The following is a 17,922-nucleotide window of genomic DNA, read 5'->3' as shown; positions in this document are numbered from 1 at the left end:
GATCATAAGGAATGACCATTCACTAGGATTGCTCTCCTTTTAGATTTTGTAAACATTCATTGATTCTTTGATTCATATGACATCTACCCTTTCCATGTGCTTAACTTTGGAGTTTGTCCTCTCTCATGACAGGAAAAAAAAAAGCCATATGTCACTTAAATGAAGTCCAGTCTTATCAACATTAACATCTTCCCATTTTATCAATAGCCGATTTTTAAGTAATTTACTGGTAAAGATATGTGATATGTACTATAATTTATCTCGGACGAGTCACGTATTACGATTTCAAATAGCCGGAAATTTGAATTTGAATTTAGAAGTTAACAGAATGTCAATATATATCAAATTTCTGAGATTTGTCTACAAGATTGATACACACAATTTTCTTCCTTAACACAAATATATTTGAATAAACAATCAACAATACAATTTATATACAAAAGTTTTACAAACAATATCGAGTCTTCTATCTGGTGTGGAAATGAATATGTTATCGATGGTTCACGATGAGAGAATCAATTCTGAGTTGATATTGTTATACTTTGCTTAATGAGTACTTCACGCCATTTACAAGCTTACTTTCTCCGAAGAAAGTATTTAATGTCCTCGTAGAAATGTAAACTTCTGAAGTTAATTTACTAAAGTTTAAAGGTTTGTAATGTTATAAATCTATAGACATTTCTGATCGGTTATCTGTAATTTTGCGTTTAATAAACTTTTATGACAGTTATAGCTTCCAAAGTTCATAGTACCCTAACTATAGTAAACCAATAATACAAAAACTGTCACTCCACGTTGTGTTTGCTACCTTTTTTAAGCTTTAAGTTCATTTGGTAATAATACTGATAATTAGTAGTATTTTACATACACACATCGTATATTGTCGACGCTTACACTTGAGAACATTCTACAAATTTATAGAATAGGTGGGACTTTCGCAATACACGTTTAATAGTATAAGCTACACGTATTTATAAATGTATATTTAACTAAAACAAACATCGATATTAAAATAAATAAACATTAGTAAATCCGTTACACACGTATGACAGTAACGGTATTTTTTAGTCTTTTTTGACACTCTTTGTATGACTCTGAAGTGTGACTTATCTGGATACGAGTATAAAACGTCCAACAGTTTTTTTTTATGCAGTGTTGCCTGTTGTTTCATGTATTTCCATTCAATAATTCATAAGTAACAGTTGAAGATCTTAATCACACATTATGCTTACTCATGTAAGTAGCTAACTGATTTACAAATTTGTTTCTCTCCAGCACACCAGCAGAACGTGAATAAAGAGCTGTTGGTTTAATCAGTTTTAATTAGAAGTGTGTGACACATTTATACAAATAATGCTGATTCAAAAGTATTGAAACTAAATTATTGTCAAGTTTCCTTGCTAGAAAGTTTGCTTCCGAGTTAGCATCTGTATTGCTTCTGGACACTTAGGAAAACTGTCCGTCACAACTGTGAGGTATTTATATCCGCTGTTACTTTGTGGAAAAAGATCAAACACATCAACGGTAACTCTCTCAACAACACAATACTGATGTAGATATCTGTGCGGTTTCTTTCATGGAAATTTTCACTCAGAGCTTAACTCACACAGTTTACACCAATTATTTATAGATCCACAGCACATAACCCAATAGAACCACTGTCCTATTCTCCCTAGTGTCGTTTTAGCATTTAGCTGTTGGAAGGTTATGAAAATGATGAAGTGCTTTTGAATGTAGATACTGTAAAATAATCACTTCAGTCATTATTTCTGTCTACGGATATACTCCAACTTCTGACACAGCAAGCTTTCTATAGGCATAATGAATCCCACTACGCCCAGTAAATCTTTGTCTTTGGGTTGTACATACCAAATGTTAGTCATGAGGGCGTTTCTGCATCATTCTTCATTCACTCAATATGTTTGCCTGAGTATATTTCATTTGAGTGTTGTAATACCCTTGTTTTTTATTATCAGTTTTGGATTTCACACTATGGCCTATACTCTGATGTACCTTAGAATATACTGTTTATATAGTGTTTTTGGAGCTATCTTGTTATCTGGTCTTCGTGACTGCAAAAACAAACAAACAATAACACAAAAACAAATCATGTTCTTCTATTGTGTATTATGTCTGAAGTGTAAGCTTTTGCCCATATAGATAATGATGAAAGTTATTGAACTCTCGTGCAACACATTACACTTTCTCAGAACTTCAGAATATTTCTTAATTCATTGTTGTGCTGTAGTGGACAATCACACTTTCTTTCCTCCATTTTACTCGTGATAACAGTGCTCTCACCGTAAAATTACTGGTGACTGTCTTACAAGTTTTAACACTTAAATATCGATGTAAAAGTGAGCGTGATTCTTTACATTAATTGTCAGTGACTTGTTGGTGATAACTTTAAATGACAAACAGACAGCATAAAAGACACTCGCTTTAAAATTATATACTCAAAACAAATCAAACATATATACAAATATTCGTTACACAGTTAGTCACCTTAATCGTATCCAGAGCTTTAGATAATCGTCTCTTTTTGTCAAGAGTCCATACAAGTTGGTTTAGTTACTTTAGAACCAATTGACAAAATAAATCATTCTTGTCTTTGTTATTATAATACAGTCTGCTATTATAACTCTTTAAAAGTCGCAACCATACACAATGATTAAACTCACGAACACCCAGTATAGGGCCCGGCATGGCCAAGCGCGTTAAGGCGTGCGACTGGTAATCCGAAGGTCGCGGGTTCGCATCCCCGTCGCGCCAAACATGCTCGCCCTCCCAGCCGTGGGGGCGTTATAATGTGACAGTCAATCCCACTATTCGTTGGTAAAAGAGTAGCCCAAAGTTGGCGGTGGGTGGTGATGACTAGCTGCCTTCCCTCTAGTCTTACACTGCAAAATTAGGGACGGCTAGCACAGATAGCCCTTGAGTAGCTTTGTGCGAAATTCAAAAACAAACAAACAAAAAACAATCACCCAGTATATCTCTATTCCTTTTAGTTACCTTTTACTAAACATAGTTAATTGCACTAATTTGGTCTTCTTTTGGTCAAAGCCTACACAGACGGGTTCAGTTACTTTAGGGCATCCTTTGAAAAGAAAAATTATTCTCCCTATTTCTGCTACTACAGTAGAAACTGTTAAACTCATCTTAGAAATCACTACTATATGGCTAAGAATGCACTATCACGTTGTCTAAGATCCCTTTTTACATTTCTACTTTCACCAACTTAGTCGCATATATACAGTTCACAGTAATTGAGCTACACAACAAATGATTCATAAAAAGTTACATAACCAAGCTTGCCATAAAAATAACTTCTAAAAATTACTTACTTTAGTGCTCACATAATAAAAACTAAACAATGCTTTCGTATTGAACGTAAAATGAACAGTCTTGTATATCTAACACTGTTTCTAATACAAGTGAATTTTCCATAGTTAGGTATCCTAATAGGTGTTTAATTGTTTCCTCAATTTGTTGAATTTGTTTTTTCACAATCAAATCATTTGGTTTTTAAAGTAATTTATTGTAAAGGATGTATTACTTTAGTGAATGATTTTACAAAACAACGATATTAAGTGCACTGTCCAAGAAACCCTTTCATCTCACACAACCTACTTGTTGTTGACAAATTGTGAACAGGTTCAATATTTGATAGGTGTGTATACTCTTTTTTTTTTCTATTGTCTACGTGTCCCAGAAAACTTGCCTGTTGAATGCAACAATTCACATTGCTTAAAATTATCTTTCCTCAAATGATTCAGGACTCTCTTTAGATCATCAAAAGCACTAAAATCTTCCCATCTGTGTTGTGTCATCCAGTTAGATAAGTACAACTTTCCAAGGTATTTCAGAGACAACTCACTCCATTAGTCATTGAAATGTAACAGGTGCATTACATAATTTAAATAGTAATGTATCAAACAGCCAAAATTAATTTCATGCTGTAAAGGATGTTTTCTCTCTACTGGTTTTATGAATTTGCACTTACCAATATCGAACTACCATTAGAAACCATTTTGATTTAGAAAAAAATATCCAAAGTAGATACATTTTTTTTACCAAAAGGTTAAATCCTTCTTTGCGACTTTAATCACTTTCTAGTAGACCACAATGGCCCTTGTAGATCCATTTCTCCTTTTCTACCAGTACAAAATGATGTCCAAGTACTCGTAGTTGGTTTTAATTATCTTATTTCTTTACGTTTTAATATCCCTTTTAAAGCCTCAGCTTGTTTTACAAGAGGGTGTCTAACTATTTGATGTCTAGCTATTAGAGAAATCTTACTGGATATTTGTTTGGCCTAAACAATTAGTTCTAATACAGAAAATGTCTTGATATTCCATGAGAAAGTCATGAAATCAATGACACCCAACTGTGATACCTTCACAACTCTTGTAACTGAGGTGGTAAGGAGTTACTATGCAAGAATTTGACATCAGATTTGCATTTTGTCTTAATAGTGACTCCTTCCGATGTTCTTTGATGTGGAGAACTACTCACAGTCTATATCTTGCAATATCCAATCCAGAATTAACTCGAATTTAATGGTTTGTTGTATTCATGGTTCTAATAGGACATTTTTATTATTCAGATCTATGAGAGTTCTTCCAACCAATAGTTCCTCAGAACATTCTGGGATGTTTGTTTCTACAACATTAACTAGATGTTCTAAGTATACGGGTAAGAGATTATAATTTTGTTTTCTTACTTAGCTGTAGTCTATTACTGATACTCCACAGTTGGAAGAAGGTGATGATGTGCCTTCCTCTATACATAGTAAAGCTTTAGATAATATTATACAACATGCTATTGTTCTGGAATGGTCAAAACTTTGATGTTACGAGTTGGATGTTGGGGGGAAAGGTTGTGTCTGTTCTAGAAGTGAAGTGTAGTGTTAGCTTAGCAGTTAACTCTGAAGGAGTTTGTCCTTTATCGTTTGGAAGTACTCCTTATAAGTGGAGAGTGGAGTGATGAAATGTGTGGGATACACACGGCTAAGCCTGGGCTTGGTTTTATGCTAATATAGTGAACTATTGCATAGTTATTTTACTGTTTTTTGGGTGTTGAAAAGGTCTAACATTTAGACACCAGAGTGCAGTCTGATACTGAAATTTCACATTACCAATGATACTTAATACTTACTTTTTGAATACTATGACAGCTTAACTACAGATAAGACTTAAACATGTTTATAATATTGGTAAGGTAATATGTACAGTGCCTTGCAAATATTTGTTACAAAGTATGTTTAACCATAAATATAGTTCTATATGTGTGAAATGACATATGCTACAATGCCCTACAAAATGATATAAACTTTGTAGTTTTTATAAATGCTTTAAGAGTTTTACACAGTTGTCACTACAAGAAGCAGAATTGACAAAAAAATCTGTTTTTCTATCTACTCACTTGTATTATTGTAATTCAAGTTGCATAAACATTGAAAAATTAGAAACATTGCATAACTATGAAATATTTTGTTGTATCGCATTTCACGTTCGTTTTGTCACTCAAATCTGGTTTTATCAAGCTGTCACCGTCTTCATATACTTCTGAATCATTAGTTGATCTGATCGACATGAACAATTATAATTCTATTGTTAAGACTTACATGAGGTCGTTTCCATTCAAAAGGTCTAGACGGGGTACTAGTGAAGAAGATGCTCGAATCACAAGCAGGAAACTCTGTATCTTCAAACAAAGTTCCTTCTGCAACACATTGTTCACGAAGTTTGTGGAAATCTTGAATTCTTCTAGCTTGAAGACCTGAACCACGTTCTCCCAACTATTGACGAATGGAAAAAATTATTACTGCAGTTTAATGTTCTATTTAATATTCCTTACATACTCATTCGTTTTCCAAAATGCTGACCTAAGAGATACATTAGACTCATCCGTGGTATTGGACAATTAATGTTACTTGAGTGTTACAAATAAGTGTTTAATCATTGGTTGAAATGAACTGTTTTAGAATAGGTAAAATAAAGATATACACAGAGAATATTTGCATCGTGGAAATGTTTTTATGGCATCGAAAAGAAATGAGTTTTATCAAGACATAAAAGATCACATTATCATTTAACTGGGTGTATAATAGAGGAATCTGGAACTGTTTGTGTAGTTGGAATTAAACACAACGTTACACAATAGGTTATCTGTGCTCTGCCCACTACGGGTATCGAAACTTGGTTTCTAGTATTGAAGTTCGCAGACATAGCTCTGTGCCTAATGGCGTATGAAACCGACTTTTCACTTTGACATTTTGTTAACAGTTTGCTTTTAAAAACTACCTGCCATATTTTTGTATCATGGTTCCCAAAATCCCCATCTCAGTAACTACGCACTTAGGAAATTTTTGCATTATTTCTTGAAGCTAAAACAAAATATCTTCGAATATAAAGTTTGATTTTTAAGTTTAAAAGTTCGTTACACTCTTTGACTTCATATTTATCGAAATACAATAATTAATAATAAAATTGAAGATAATAGTCATTTTGTACATTTACACATTACTCTTGTATATTAAAACCAATTATAATTTTGTTTATTATTGTCAAGTATGTTTTCACGGAATGATAACCAAAGATTTAAAACTAAATCAAATTATTAGAAGAAAAAAATGTTTGAGAAGTTCTACCATTAATTACGGTTGTATTAACCGTAGTACATAACAGTAGAGATTGTTATGAAACAAAATCGTTCTTTGAAATGTTTGAATATTAACAATGACTTGTACTTATTATACTTATAAATCCGCCTAAATCGCTATATACATGTTTATGGAGTGAATCAAAATTTCACTATTTTAACGAATTTTCATTTAAAAATGGAACTGACTTTTTCAGGCAAGCGTACAAAAAAAAAAAAAAACGAACTTCACTGCTCTATTTCTTCACAGAATTATTTCATGTGTGGTCCCAATGACTCCTTTCTCGTTCTGAAAAGAATACTAGTATATGTAATGAAATAAATGGCTTCAATACTATTATTTACATTAATTGTTCACAGGCAATCAAACCAGCACTATACAACAATAATGAACTTAATACAAAATAAGCATTACGTTCTTTGCAAAATCCATTGCATGTCCCACTCGTCACCTTAAAGTCATAACGGATATGACTTGCATCATATTTCTATGATGCACTATTGTTGTACTTACACAACAATAATACGTTGCTGATTAAATACTTATGTAATCAGCAAATTTCAATTTATATATTTTATTTGCAAGTTTTACTGACTTCACACCTAATAGTGTTACGTTGATCATTAAAGTTTTGAATAAAAACAAGTTTGTTAAAAATTGTTCATATTGTTTGTATTTCATCAAAATGTGCTATTATTGGTAGGGGTGAATATTTTTGCAAGGCGCTGTATGCAACCTAGCTAGTTATACTTTTAATGCTACAAAAAGCATTGAAACGAGAAAATGAAACTACAAAAACTGAGTTATTGAAAACTTAAAACATTTTATCCTTACTTTAACTCAGTCCAACATAATTACAATGATTTGCTAAAGTAGGGGTCTTTATAAAACTCAGTTTTTTTTATACACTTGTCTGACATATCTTTGTCCTATTTTACAACAATTGTCCTCAACCGTTGTTGTTTTGTTTAGGGGGGTGGGGAGGGCTCACGACCCATTTGTTAAAACTGATGACCTGTTGTTTATGATCCACGAATATAAACAGATATTTTAACAAATGCAAAAACTATTGTTTGTTTTCAAAGTCTGTTCACGACAATTTCATACTCTGACGACCCATTTTTGAATTGTGACCCGTTGGTTGATTGACAATCATGAACTACGTGAGAAAAAAGAAAAAACAAAAACAGCAGGTTGTAGTGCATAACATGAGTATTATTGTTACAAATTTGTGGGTAATTATGCATATTAAGCCTAAGACTGGTGCGAATTTATATCAGAATATTAACCGAATTCTCTATATTGAGAATGTTTAAGCACTATTTTCAAATATCAGAAAAACTGCACCGGTAACACATAAAGCATACATGAGTACTTGGTCTATTGTTCTCATCAAGAATTAGGTGTATACGTTAGACTGACGAAATAGGCCTACAAAATATAGAAACTAGGACGCCTCCTCTGGCTATTATGATGTACCTTTACTCGATACAAACCAGAAACACGTACCTAGCCTTGAACGTTAGAAAGTTGGAGGTACCGAGTCGTGAAAGATCACGTGATCAGTATTTTAACCAATCAGTGAGAGAACTAGTAGTCACTTCATACGAAATAGCCATATCATGTACGTAGATTAACCGATACAAAGTGGTCGCGGTATGTATTTACAATTTCTCCCAACGAATGTTAGAAATGGAATCGCGCCATAGAAACCGTGACGGACTCCGAGGCAAGTTACCCGATGATATTTAAAGTTTTAAACTGCAATCAACTTTTTGGTCTTACGTAATAATTTGCCGAGGTTCTGATAGCTTTATAACTTACACAAATTAAGTTGCCAGCTTGACAGAACAGTGTAACTGTATTTTTAAAAAATTTCAATAGTAACATGAAGCACGTTTAACATCACTTTTCATGATGTAAGAAATCAGAAAAACAAAGAAATCTTAATACAATAAAAAAACTCTATTAACACGAGCACCTTCGAAAGATGGATTATTCTTTATCACGCGTAAACTGAATCTTTTATCGTTTTATGACATACTCTTATTTTCTAGTCCACTAGGATACTAAAGTTTAAGAACAAAGCGACTTGTTTTTTTCTATTGCATTCCTTGTTTCGTGTTATTTTGGAAAACCTCTCACCGGGAAAACGTTGTTCGAGTTTGAACGTTCTAGTCCTCTAGGTACACAAATACCTTGTTTGTAAATATATGTTCAAAGTGGAGCTACTAATATGTTCCGGGTTTATGTCGCTTTATCTTCTGACATTTCACTACAATAACACTAACAGACCTCACACTTATAGTGAATAAAGAGAACAAGAAAATTTGACAGCTAGGATGCTCAACTCAGTCAAAAACGTTTAATTTGTTTTGATGTTTTATGGTGCAAAGTAACTAGACTACCTGCGCCAAAAACGTTTAATAAATTCTACCTAAATCATGTTTGTGAGAAATTTCCAGACGTTTTTATCATTTATTCGTTGAAGCTAAAATTGACACCTAAATCTGAAAGTTGCTACAATAAGCATTTATGTTTTCTATGCTACAACTTTGTTGTTTCACTATATTGGGTATGCTTTTTTTATTTTTAGAAGAAACGAAAACAAAAATCTTGGAAATCAGATAGATACTCGTGTTCTATGTTAAGAGTAAAATAAAACCCACGTTAAGAGTTACAAATATTTTCATTTCTTGCTTTTGAAGTTTATAAGTCATGTTGTGTTGTAGCCTACAACATTGCATAATTATTCTCGTGATTCATGGCCTGTGCACGTTTTACTAACGTCACGACAGTACAAATTGCAATGTAAAGCGTCCCTCTTGTGACATCATTTTATTATTTTAGCGTCTACGAAAACCAAAGTCACAGATAGACAGCATACTACTGTATAGTGGTGCGAGTGGTTGAAACATGTGACCCTTCCAGGCGACCTTCGGTCCCCATTTACGGGAAGTCACTCAGGCTATATCCCACAAATAAATAAGAAGTAAAACTAATTACTTCAAATTACTTGAAATCAACATAATATCATCGAACAATTTGAGTTTCATTTTTAAGAGTTGGGTAAAACAGTAAATACAATAAGCTTGTTTGTTTGTTTGTTTGTTTGTTTTGGTATTTCGCACAAAGCTACTCGAGGGCTATCTGCGATAGCCGTCCCTAATTTAGCAGTGTAAGAATAGAGGGAAGGCAGCTAGTCATCACCACCCACCGCCAACTCTTGGGCTACTCTTTTACCAACGAATAGTGGGATTGACCGTCACATTATAACGCCCCCACGGCTGAAAGGGCGAGCATGTTTGGCGTGACCGGGATGCGAACCCGCGACCCTCAGATTACGAGTCGCACGCCTTAACACGCTTGGCCATGCCGGGCCATCTACAATAAGCATACCCATCAGATTACAAAACAAGTCAACATACATTTTCAGTTACCAGTCGATCGTTTTACGATCAAAGAAAAGATGTAATGATATTTTACACATTCTAGTATTCATGCTATGTTATTATTTATTGTAGCGTAAAAAATATACAGTAGTTTAAGGTCAAGCAGCTCCGTAACTTTGTCAGACTAAAATCGTTGATTTATTTTTGGATACCAAGTGACTATTACTAAAGCTTAACCAACAACAATGTATACCTATTTACAATAAAATAAATGGCGCTGTAGGTCTACAACGTTTGGCGCTTTACTTTCTTCTCGAATGGCTTACCAGAAAAAATAATAATCAACACCAGAACAACAAACACTAAAAACACGTTGAATTGTTTGGAAATCTGTGTTTATTATAAATAAATTGGAAATTAAATTTGAAAAGTTTGAGATACCAGATTATGTGTGTGTAGTAAACCTAGCGTTACAAATGTTAATAACTGTACGTAGTGTACATGTGCAGTATAGCAATGAGAAGAAAAAATTTATATTTCGCAACAAATTTCCGTATTATAAAAGTACAGATTCACAAATACAACAATCATGATCAGAATTAACTAAATACATAAAACACACACACATGCACACACGAAATATTTCGTTCTAGCTGTTTCGAGTACTTTAACAGACCAAATTTCATAGATCTGTGAATAGGGAACCTTGAATTCTTTGTTCAAACAGGAATGCTGAGCCATTGCAAGGGACGGGATTCAGTGGTATCTTATTCTCATCACCCCCAACACACACATAAATCCCAGTGTTAACCATTATGTGAGTTAATTTTAGGAACAACATAATCTGCGAGTAAAATGCCCCCCTCACGGAGCATTGGTTACTGAGTATTTTAACTATCATCCTTTTATCTTACTTTGTTTACAGGTTCTTTGTACCAGTTATTGATTATGATTTTAGATTTAATGAAATATGTAAAATACTATAGCCAGATAAGTTGTTATTTTTGAGTTTTAACTGGCAACACTTCTGCAATTGTTATTATTTAGGTGTTAGATCAGAAGTAAATAAAAAAACAAAACTAAATTGTAAAACTATATAAATACACAACAGTTCGCGTTATATTTTTCACCTATTGTTCGTACTGATGATGTAACTATCAGATTCTCACTTTGTATTCATAAGTGGTTTATAACGCTAACAACCAGGTTCCGATATCTGTGACACAAAATGTCCATAAGTTTCAAAAGATTCTAAATCAATAAAATATTTCACTAAAAACTAACCTTAAAGATGTAGTCATGAGATGAAGAACACGCCATGATCGACTATATACACTTTTAACTTCACTGGAACTGTAATCTTGTTCAACCACACGGTCTAACCAACTGTTAATTTGTGAGAGGCAGACTCGTCACTTCCGTGAGAGCCACGTGCGAGTAGTTGACGTGCATATGACTCTAGCTTCAAATATGCACAGACTATTCATTCCTTTACGTTGTTAAGCGACGACCTTGACCTGAGTCTATCCTAATATTTACAATAATTAATTGGTTGATAGCATAACCCAGAGAAAACGTAAGAGTTTTAATGGAGACTTTCGGTAAGTTTTGAACCAATGCTTGTCAGTTGCAGACCTGACGTCATCTAGTGTATGCTAGTTTAAAAACAAAACAAAAGTTTGAATGAATAACAGATTTAGAAATATAATCGATTGCGGTCTAGAGTTACCGTGGAAAACGTATTAGTACTCCACATTTTAGAGTCGTGAGTGCGCTATAAGAGTTGTCAGTAAACTCCACTAGAGTAGTCTAATAGTTGGCGGTGTGTAGAGTTGATGAACTGCCGTTGACGTAGTCCAACCCTATGAAATTAAGGACGGATAGAGTAGTATATGAGGAATTATTATTTTTCAAAAATGGTTTATTTTTAAGATTTCTTTTTCGGTAAAAACAAAGTTAAGTTTAAAGACAAAAATAACTAGATTCATCTCATGATCATACAACTCCATATTCAACTAACAGTAACTATAGGATTTTTCTTGCAATTAATATTTTTTGGTTACTGGTCATAAATACATAAATAGGAACTTCATAACACATTTATGGGGCATTCCATTTATTTGTAAGTAGGCTGATTACGTCGCATGTCAGGTGACTGCTCGAGAGGAGAAAGAAGTCAGCACATGCTTTGTTAGTGACGTGTCCGCCAAGATAAGGTAGAGGTGCTGATCCCTCATTGGAAAGCTCTGCTCCCCCCTACTTAAGCAGTCCTACGTCTGAGATGTCAAGATTCAGTTTTTCAGGGTTTTCAAACACTCACTATATTATAATATCCCCCACCTCTCCTAGTGGTTCAGCGGCATGTCAACGGTCTTACAACGCCAGAAACCGGATCGAGCAAAGTATTTAGACTATGTTAATTTAACCGAAGAAATTGTCTTCAATCAGATGAGGCCTGAGGAGGATAAGTGGATATAATGGTAATTTGAAACAGCATCAAACCGTCATGAAGCTGTTCGAAGACAAAAAAGCATGATATAATTTCGACTCTTATGATAATTAAGAAGAATAAATAAACATTCTTCATGAGAAGAGCCTATTTCTCTTGTATTTAATAACACTTGGACTCTCTTCTTTGTCTTGGGGTGAAGAGAAAGTATCTTTCTAAACACCCTCGGTTATCTCTAGTTCCTCAGGGGAAGAAAAACAACTGTCAGTATTATTGTTTTGTTTTTTCCCAACTTACTTGAGTTCGGCATGGCCAAATGGGTTAAAGCGTTCGACTCGTAATCTGAGGATCGCGGGTTCGAATCCCCGTCGCACTAAACATGCTCGCCCTTTTAGCCGTGGGGGCGTTATAATGTGATGATCAATCCCACTATTCGTTGGTAAAAGAGTAGCTCAAGAGTTGGCGGTGGGTGGTGATGACTTATACTACTAAATTAGGAACGGCTAGCGCAGATAGCCATCGAGTTGCTTTGCGCGAGATTCAAAACAAACAAATGTAACTTACTTACTATATTTGTATACTTAGAAGCAAATTCAAAATTACTCGAAATTCAAAATGGATTTAGAATATATAGACAAACTAACTACAGACCACCTAATCAGATTAACTGAAACAATTACAGACAGCTTTAACAAAAACGAATGCACTGTAGCTTGCTTTCTCTATATTGAGAAAGCATTTTACACGGTCTGGCATGACGGATTACGTCACCGGTTAACGGAAATGGATTTATCCCAGGGAATTATTCGCTGGCTAATCTAACTTTCTGTACAAAAGAACGTGTAAAGTAGATGTGAATGGGGCCTACTCAGAGCCCTTTTTACCTGAGGCAGGAGTCCCACAGGATAGAGTAGTTTGCCCCATCTTATTTATCATGTGAGTATTATGCCGCTGTCGGATTAAAACTTACAGTTACGACAGAAAGTGTTCGTACCCCTGCGTCGTGAGCAGTTTTTTTCTCATAACTCAAAAAGTATCACGATTAGGACAATGAAAGTATAGTATATTATAAATATTATACAAACACACATCTACATAATTTTTATGTAAATTAAACGACAAATAAATTGTTTATAAACAAATAACCAAACATAGGAGGGGCAGAAAGTGTTCGTGCGTCTACTTTAATGATCAGAGTTGTAGTCTTTCAGGTGAATTACTTGGTGTAATCTCTCCTCATAGCCCTCCATGACAGTACTCGACTGGTAGTTTCTTCCATTTTTCTTTACAGAAGGCCTCCAACTCTTGCAGGTTTTTCGGATGACGCTGATGAACCCTGGTCTTCAACTCATGCCAAATGTTTTCAATTGGGTTGAGATCGGGTGACTGCGATGGCCACTCCAGAACGCTTATATGGTTCCTCTGCAACCAGGATTGCACATATTTCGATGTGTGCTTGGGGTCATTGTCGTGCTGGAAGATCCAACGACGCCCAAGCCGCAAGTTCCGAGCATCCTTCTTGATATAAGTGCCTAATATATCAACGTACTCTTCTTTTTTCATGATTCTGTTGACGCGGTGAAGGCTGCCTACACCAGAAGAGCTGAAGGAACTCCATAGCATGATCGAGCCACCTCCGTGTTTAAGTGTAGGGACGGTGTTATTTGGAAGATTTCATTCCCCCTCCTTACGGAAAATATAGCGAACATCATTGTGGCCGAAAAGCTCGATTTTAGTCTCGCTCGAGGGTTATCTGTGCTAGCCGTCCATAATTTAGCAGCGTAAGACTAGAGAGAAGGCAGCTAGTCATCACCACTCACCGCCAACTCTTGGGCTACTCTTTAACCAACGAATAGTGGGATTGACCGTAACATTATAACGCCCCCACGGCTGAAAGGGCGAGCATGTTTGTCGAACCCGCTACCCTCAGATTACGAGTCGAACACCTTAACCCTCCTGGCCATGCCAGATCTCATGTTCTAATGTATTCCACACATTCCTATCTTGTAGCATTACATTTTGGTGCTCCAATTCCTTCTTCCTAATTTTTTATTTGAAATTTTCTTTACACTTGTCTCATAGCTTTTTTTTTTCGTTTTCGGTGGAGGGTATTACATTTCTAGAGTGACTGGGCTCTCAGCGTATCCTTCTCGTAGGATTTCTTGTTCCTAAGTCTCAAAAGTGACTGGTTTCTAGGCCTATCCTTCTCGTAGCTTTTCTTAGAGCTATTGCTTTGTTTGTTTTTCGAATTAAGCAAAACGCTGCAGAATGGGCTATCTGTGCTTTACCCACCACAGGTATCAAACACAGGTTCTAGAGGTTTGAATCTGTAGACGCACTGTTGTGTCATTAGGGAACAGAGCTATCTCTTGACATATTTTAGCTTCTGCTGAAATCTTTGCTTTAGTTTTTTTTTCAGTTTGGCTGGATTAATGGTTAAGGATGGTCTTACACATTTACTGGTTTTAACCTTACTTCTATTCTTGCAGTATTTCTCTCTTCTCGGGAGCAAAAACTTTTCAAGGTAACCAACATTTATTTTTCTCTCGTTTTGTTTTCTTTAAAGGCCTACTTTAAAAACTGCACTGTTTCAAGTACAACCTTAAATGTCAATAAATCATACATAGTTTGAAAACAATGCAAAAGTAAGTTGTACAACTTATCGTTCTTGTTTTCAGTCTAGTGTGCTCAAGCAAAATAATGTCAGACTTCAGCAGTGGTAGATATCGTCCTCACTTAGGCACTGACTGCTATGATAGAATTTCACTGTCCAGCACTGAACTCTGAACTCAGATGTATAGAACTGAACACTTATCTTTCAGTAGTTAGGTCATAGTTAGAACCTAAATCTAGAGAATATCCGTAATTCGCCTTTTTTTTTTTGATATAGCTGACGAAACTGCAAGCTGATTACATAGCACGTAAGCGTAAGCAATCATACAAGTGGTATGATAGCGGGTTGTTACTTGACAACTCACAAAAAGCGCTCGTAATCATATAATATAGCTGTTAGTATATTGTTAGCTGGTTAGTAGTGTTGCAAAATGGTTATTGTTATTACTTATTATAATCAAAGTTATTAGTAAAACTAAAAAAAAAAAAAACGCTTTTTGCCAACATAGCGTAATTCAATGATGTGCATTTAGATTTGCATAAGGTGAAAGCAAAAGAGAGTTATGGCTTTCCAACAATGTTAGTCAGTCAGATAGCCATATTGACAAATTTGTGTTTTTCTGAAGTCTTTGTTTTCTCTTTATCGTTTGTTTTGAATTTTGCACAAAGCTACTCGAGGGCTATCTGTGCTAGCCGTCCCTAATTTTGCAGTGTAAGACTAGAGGGAAGGCAGCTAGTCATCACCACCCACCGCCAACTCTTGGGTTACTCTTTTACCAACGAATAGTGGGATTGAACGTCCCATTATAACGCCCCCACGGCTGAAAGGGCGAGCAGGTTTGGCGCGACGGGGTTCTCTTTATCGACTTTCACAAATGTTTTGATTGCTTGTTACTCTGCGGTTGGGTTGTTTGCTTCTCAACAATGTGTATAAAATGTTTATAAAGTTTTGTTTACATGGTGTTTTCTGTGTGTTTGAAATTAAAATTTGTATTGCACATTTTGCATATCTGGCCCATTCCTGCTGTAATAACTGTCGTACTTATGATATATATATATATATATACACATACACGCGAGCGAGCGCGCATTGTGAATACAGCAACAAAATAGGAAACTCTTTCAACTATTAACTTTCGTTCCTTAGGCCAGAAAATGAAACCCATTAAAGGGTACAATCTGTTAACTACGGTACATACATGCAAGAGAACAAAATGTACTACAATGCACTTATTTTAATAGAAATACGATATACATATATGTAACAATGTAAACAAGTATGCACTATACATGTGCATTTATATACACACAAACACAAAGAAGAACAGTTTGAATGACGTCCCTACGAATACCAATACTAATAGGAGAAGAGTAAAAGTACAAAAGTTAAAAAAAAATTACAAACAGCCTTTAAACCAATTCCTAATTATAAGTACGGTATGATTTTTCAATTCATGCTACATCCTAACACACTAACGTATGTTTTAATTACAGCTTATAACAAGAAGAAACTTTAAGAAACATTCATTGAAAAATTCTATACTGATGAAATATTTCAGTCTGGGTCGTCGAACAAATGAAATCAAAGTAAGAAATAAACATTATTCACCAGCATGACAAAAACACCGGGTAAAGCCATGCTTTCTTCCAACTGTTACGTTAATAACGGAACATGAACCCAATTAAGCCAGATCTTGCTGAAAACGCCAGATCCATCTGGAAATCTCTTTTTCAATTCTGGAACGACTCTTCTCTGAAAAACTTCAATGTACTGTAGTCGCATATGTCCTTGAAGAAGATGTTTTGGGGCTTTTTCAGCTATTATGGCGTCGGAGACTTACATATCGTAGAGAGATGTTTTACGAACTGATTGATGTGAGATTCTCGAAGTTTCTCACCTGTAGATCTGCGAACATGCAAACTTCTTTGATCCAGTACAAAGAAATGAGTCTCGTCACTGAATAACACCTTCCTCCATTGTTCTTGTATTTCAGACCCCATTGATACCGTTTTTTCTTCATTGAGTTGGTAAGAAATTGTTTTTTGACTGGCCTCCTTGCCCTTCTAATGCCATTTTGATTGATGTAATATTCCTCAAAATTTCGTCATATATCTCAAAAAAAGATTGGCCGCACTGCAAAACACAGCTAATGACGCCGTCTGTGTAAAAAAATGACTATTAAAGGAAATCATTTTTAGAGCAGAAGCAGCAATAGATTACCAACTACTTTCCATCATCTGTTGAGCAGTCAGACAAAATGAGTAGTTTTGTTTATCTTGCCGTGGAGCAACATATGGAAAATTTGCTTGATAATGGTATGTCAGACGGCAACCAAAGGAGACACTCAGTTACTCTCTTTCAGACCAACATATGTGTAGAGATATTGATAGTGCAGGATGTTTTGGGTAGTTCTGCTCACTCACTAGTACCGACTGCAAGTGTGTTGTTCCTTGGATGTGTCCATGGCCAGATAATCCTCAATAACAAATGAGTATCCCATAATATGGGCATCTGAGTATAGTAGCCCCTAGTGGTACAGCAATATATGTGTAGACTTACAACACTAAAAACCGGATTTCGATATCAGTGGTGGATAGAACACAGGTAGCCTATAGTGTAGCTTTGTGCTTAACTTCAAACAAACAAAACAATTCAGACAAATCTGTGGATGGCCTTGCACTTCTGGTTCCTTGTAGTAATCTACAGGTATTGTCAAAATGTAAACCTCTGTCACACATGCGCTAAAAATCTTTCTAGGGGTTACAATGTATACCAAGACAATAACTAAATGCTCGTATTTCTC

General features: G+C 35.2%; 1 pseudogene across 1 annotated transcript in view; it reads right to left on the bottom strand.

The window, feature by feature from the left end:
- The window catches only part of LOC143244946 (calpain-B-like), a 49,859-nt pseudogene extending 38,360 nt beyond the window's left edge, over nt 1–11,499 (bottom strand). Inside the window, exons 1-2 of the transcript XR_013025401.1 lie at nt 11,341–11,499; nt 5,627–5,800 (exon numbers count right to left, since the gene is read on the bottom strand). The product of XR_013025401.1 is annotated as a calpain-B-like (transcript). The remainder of the gene's footprint in view (nt 1–5,626; nt 5,801–11,340) is intronic.
- Nucleotides 11,500–17,922: the final 6,423 nt, after the last annotated feature.

Source organism: Tachypleus tridentatus, chromosome 2 (assembly GCF_004210375.1).
Source record: "Tachypleus tridentatus isolate NWPU-2018 chromosome 2, ASM421037v1, whole genome shotgun sequence".
NCBI lineage: Eukaryota > Metazoa > Arthropoda > Merostomata > Xiphosura > Limulidae > Tachypleus > Tachypleus tridentatus.
This window is presented reverse-complemented; position numbering and strand designations above follow the sequence as displayed.